Source organism: Rhinoraja longicauda, chromosome 14 (assembly GCF_053455715.1).
Source record: "Rhinoraja longicauda isolate Sanriku21f chromosome 14, sRhiLon1.1, whole genome shotgun sequence".
NCBI lineage: Eukaryota > Metazoa > Chordata > Chondrichthyes > Rajiformes > Arhynchobatidae > Rhinoraja > Rhinoraja longicauda.
In genome coordinates, this window is record NC_135966.1 from 8855346 (window position 1) to 8861370 (window position 6025).

Genomic DNA, 6025 nt, shown 5'->3' on the forward strand with positions numbered 1-6025 from the left:
TCAGCAAGCCAGGCAGCATCTGTGGAAGGGTCTCGACCCGAAACGTCACCCATTCCTTCTCTCCCGAGATGCTGCCTGACCCGCTGAGTTACTCCAGCATTTTGTGAATAAATCGATTTGTACCAGCATCTGCAGTTATTTTCTTATAGCATCTGTGGAGAGAATGGACAGGCAATGTTTCAGGATCAGACCCTTCAAAGAAACCTTGCCTAACCATTTCCTCCACAGATATTGCCGTCCTCCAGGAATGCCGTCCTTAATGAGGAAAACCATTTCACACATTGAGTGATTATGACATAAAATGTGTTGCATCCGATAATTGTGGTGGCAGATTCATTTGCAGCACTTTGCAGGAAACTGGCTAAATATCTGAAAGCAGATCATTTACAAAGCTATGGGAAACGAAATAAGAGAAAGAGACCAGTGGGTTTGTTCTTATATAGAGTGGGTACATTTTATTAACCAAATGGCTTCATCCCATGCTGTAACATTCTCTCATTCTGTATATATGTATTCAATTCAACACTTTTCCTTCCATTAATCTATTCTGTGTGAGAACTTGATATCTATTTTCATGTGATAATTTACCCATTACTGGTTTTCAACTGTTCCAATTTTTGTCTGGGGTTTTTAAATTCAGATTTTTTTTGTTTCTACAATATATTCACCTTTGCTGGCAATCCCTCTGTTGCTAATATATATTCTTTCTTAGTGAGACCAGAACCATATATAATAACCAAGGCAGGTTATCATAACCTGTGTAATTTCTATTAGATGCCATGTACTCAAAACCTCACATAATGATGAACCTTACATTTGTCTTCCTAAATACTTACTATACTTTCAGATTACATTTCAGAGATTTAACAACAATCTTTAGAGATTTACAGTTTTAAATTTAAAGACATCAAGGTCCTTCTGAATGGCAATACTTTAAAATATTCAAACAATACCTGTCTGAAGAAGGGTCTCAACCCGAAACGTACCCTATCCATGTTCTTCATGGGTGTTGCCTGACCTGCTGAGTTATTCCAGTACTTTGTGATTTTCTTTTAAGTTCCATCATTGAAAAAGACACAAGAAACAAATAGCAGGCAATAATAGACCTACCTGATAACATAACTCCATCATTGTCATTGTAAGTTTTCCCTCTACAACTTCACAATGGCAGGATATCAATTAATACTTGCACCAATGATGTGAACACCCCATGTCACTGTCGTGTATCCACTTTTTATTGGACTTTATAGTTTAGTGTATTGTCACAAGTACCAAGGAATAGTGAAAGCTTTTGTTGCTTGCTATCTGGTCAGCGGAAAGATTATACATGATTACCATCGAGCCGTCCACGGTGTACAGATACAGGATAAAAATAATAACGTACTGTGCAAGATAAACTACAGCAAAGTCCGATTAAAGATGGTCGGAGGGTCTCCAATCAGGTTAATGGTAGCTCAGGACCGCTCTCTAGATGGTGATAGGATGGTTCAGTTGCTTGATAACAACTGGGAAGAAACAGTCCCTGAATGTGGAGGTGTGCATTTTCACACTTCTGTACCTCTTGTCTGAGGGGAGAAGAGGGAGTGACCAGGGTGAGACTGGTCCTTGATTAGGCTGCTGGCCTTGCCCAGTCAGCGTGAAGTGTAGATGGAAGGGAGGTTGGTTGCTATGATGATCTGGGCTGTGTCCACAAAATGGTAATGAGGTAAGATGTGTAGGCTGGGCAAAGAACCAGTTTTTCAAGGTTCCATCCTCTGTCATCACGGGATCAGGGTCAGAGTCTGTCACAATCACTTCTTACCTTTTAATTATTTCTCCCAGTGTTCGAATATTTGTACACACAAAGAACTGCAGATGCTGGTTTACATATAAAAAGCGCAGTGTGCTGGTGTAACTCAGCAGGTCAGGCAGCATCTCTGGAGGTCAAGGACAGGCAACGCTTCGAGTTGGGGCTTCAGATTCCTGTCTGAAGAAGGGTTCTGACCCGAAGCCTTGCCTATCCATGTCTCCCAGAGATGCTGTCTGACCTGCTGAGTTACTCCAGCGGTTTGTGTTTTTCTCATATTTGTAATTGGCACAGGCTGCATGTTAAGAGATTGGTTCAGTACTTCCCTTAATGTCCTACACTCATAAGGCACCAGCTCCTCGACCTGTGACTGTGTCTTTAATTGAGCCATCATAAGATTTGCACTGCCAGGTTTGGACAGGCTGGCAGTGTGGTCAGCTGCTCTCTGAGTCACAGATTTTTTTTTTCTAATTTCCCTTTTAGCCCCTACTGATTCTGATAGACGTCAGTACATTGTTGCACAGAGTGGATTAATTTTAGCATTTTTTTAATCGATGATTTACTCTCCTGTCGCTCGATTTTAATTCGTATCACAACCTCTTCCAATTAATATCGCACGCAGCGCTAATATCTCATGCCTAATCTTCCATATTTTATCCTTCTGTGATTTTTTGCACCTTCTGTGTAAACTGATTGTAAGTGGACCGTCACTATAGTCACTATATTCCCTTTATTTCCTTTATCCTGTATGTGTATACTGTGGACGGCTTAATTGTAATCATATATTGTTTTTCCGCTGACTGGATAGCTGTCAGAGAAATCAATTGAGGAATCGGACTTATGGAGAGCGAGACTTTATTACGTGATTTCATGGAGGAACTGCCCCGGGAGACAGTTCCTCGAGAGTGCAGACGGTCCGGGTTTATATAATGCGTATAATGACGTATAGTGCAAGATAAACGACAGGAACGTCCGATTAAAGATAGTAAAAGGGTCTTCAATGAGGTCGATGGTAGCTCAGGACCGCTCCCTAGTTGGTGATAAGATGGTTCCATTGCCTGATATCAACTGGGAAGAAACAGTCCCTGAATCTGGAGGTGTGCGTTTTCACACTTCTGTACCTCTTGTCTGATGGGAGAGGGAGTGGCCGGGGTGAGACTGGTCCTTGATTGGGCTGGAGGCCATGCCGAGGCAGCGGGAAGTGTAGATGGAGTCAATGGAAGGGAGGTTGGTTTGTGTGATGGTCTGGGCTGCGTCCACAATTCTCTGCTATTTCTTGTGGTCTTGGATGGAACTGTTCCCAAACCATGCTGTGATGCATCCCGACATTTGTACTTAGAGCACCTAAAACACCATAGATCCTTGGTGCACCCTGTGCTAATGCTTTGGAATTTTGAGTTTCTAAATAAAAGTAACAAGAAGTCATTTCTGAAATATGTCTTGTTGGATCTCCTCTTGTTGAATGTTTTGGTGGCGTATCGGTAGAGTTGCTGCCTTAGACAATAGACAATAGGCCATTCGGCCCTTCGAGCCAGCACCACCATTCAATGTGATCATGGCTGATCATTCTCAATCAGTACCCCGTTCCTGCCTTCTCCCCATACCCCCTGACTCCGCTATCCTTAAGAGCTCTATCTAGCTCTCTCTTGAATGCAGAGAATTGGCCTCCACTGCCTTCTGAGGCGGAGAATTCCACAGATTCACAACTCTCTGATTGAAATGGTTTTTCCTCATCTCCGTTCTAAATGGCCTACCCCTTATTCTTAAACTGTGGCCCCTGGTTCTGGACTCCCCCAACATTGGGAACATGTTTCCTGCCTCTAACGTGTCCAACCCCTTAATAATCTTATACGTTTCGATAAGATCCCCTCTCATCCTTCTAAATTCCAGTGTATACAAGCCTAGTCGCTCCAGTCTTTCAACATATGACAGTCCCGCCATTCCGGGAATTAACCTAGTAAACCTACGCTGCACGCCCTCAATAGCAAGAATATCCTTCCTCAAATTTGGAGACCAAAACTGCACACAGTACTCCAGGTGCGGTCTCACTAGGGCCCTGTACAACTGCAGAAGGACCTCTTTGCTCCTATACTCAACTCCTCTTGTTATGAAGGCCAACATTCCATTGGCTTTCTCACTGCCTGCTATACCTGCATGCTTCCTTTCAGTGACTGATGCACTAGGACACCCAGATCTCGTTGTACGTCCCCTTTTCCTAACTTGACACCATTCAGATAATAATCTGCCTTCCTATTCTTACCACCAAAGTGGATAACCTCACACTTATCCACATTAAACTGCACTTACAGCGCCAGAGACCCGGATTCGATCCCGACTACGGATGCTGCTATACGGAGTTTGTACCTTCTTCCTGTGACCTGCGTGGGCTTTCTCCGAGATCTTTGGTTTCCACCCACACTCCAAAGACGTGCAGGTTTGTAGGTTAATTGGCTTGGTATAAATGTAAATTGTCCCTAGTGTGTGTAGGATAGTGTTAATGTGTGGGGATCGCTGGGCGGTGCGGACTCGTTGGGCCGAAGGGCCTGTTTCCGCGCTGTATCTCAAAACTAAACTAAACTAAACCAAATAACATAAACACTAGACATTTGACTATTTAACAGAAATATTTAAGAAAACTGCCTGTTACTGATTCACACTTTAATACACCCAGATGTATGCCTTCCAGCTCAACAGGAAATATAAGAGAGAACGGGAAATTAAATTGTAACTTAATTCTTCTGTCAAACAAAAGACTTCGAACTGTCAGCCAACTTTAAATTTGTGTTAATGGGCCTTCTGTCAAGTAGACTACTTCCTCCAAATGCAAAAAAGAAATACAAATGCTGGAATTAGACATAGTCATAGAGTCATACAGTGTGGAAATAGGCCCTTTGGCCCAACTTGCCCACCTGCCTGTACTTAGCCCATATCCCTCTAAACCTGGCCTATCCATGTACCTGTCCAATTGCTTCTTAAACGTTGCAATAGTCCCTGCCTCATCTACCAGGGCACCCGGAGGAAGCCCACACAGTCACAGAGAGAACATGCAAACTCCACACAGACAGCACCCAAGGATAAGAGTAAACCCGGGTCTCTGACGCAGTGAGGCCGCAGCTCTATTAGCCACACTACTGTCTAGTTTAGTTGAGAGATACAGCATGGAAACAGGCTCTTCGGCCCACCGAACCTGCACTGACCAGCGATTCCCGCATATTAACACCATCCTACACACACTAGGGACAATTTAGATTTATACCAAGCCAATTAACCTGCAGACCTGCACGTCTTTGGATTGTGGGTGGAAACCGAAGATCTCGGAGAAAACCCACGCAGGTCACGGGGAGAACGTACAAACTCCGTACAGACAGCACCCATAGTCGGGATCGAACCCGGATCTCTGGCGCTGTGAGGCAGCAACTCTACCCTTCACCGCTAACTCTCTTTTTTCTTTTCCAGTGCCCTACCTAAATGGGGTAAGCAGTTGAGATACAGTTCTATGAGCAACACAGCTCTATGGTACATGCTCAAATTGGCATTCTTCAAGTCTGACCCTGGACAAAGGTTGTTTGTAAATGCACACACCCAAAAGTAATCCAGTTATTTGCTGCCATTTGCACATGTTCACATTCCAATAGGAACAATGCCGGATGAGGAATAACGACTACATTCAGGAAAACAATCATCCAGATTCATTTTCTTCATCTTTAATTTGAGTCTATGCGTACAAATCTCATGATGGATCCAGTTAGTTCTATATAGATAAGTGTTTCAGCTGCATGAACAATATCATTAAGAGAGCAAGTCCAGCCTAACAATCTGATTCAGAGCTGAAGGAACGGCCTTGGACAGTTGGAGTTGTGTAGTCAGCATTTTTCACAAGTAATTTTCAGAGGACATTGCACAAGGACAAAGGCCTTATGTCAACTATTCCTTTGTTTCAGAGAAGCTTTCAGAAGCACGGCAACACATTTTAATTTCACCAACACAGGGAACCGATTTTTGCAACAGCACTCAGTTTATTATATATTCAATCTTCTGGGACATGACGCACAGAGTCTTTGAAGCACTACGCCAGTAAATCAATCATTTGAGGTGTAACATCGGGAGAGGAATAGATAGGCAAAACGCACAGTCTTTTGCCCAGAGTAGGATAATCGAGAACCAGCGGTCCTTGCTTCCCCTCTCTGCCTCAGAAGGCAGTGGAGGCCAATTCTCTGAATGCATTCAAGAGAGAGCTAG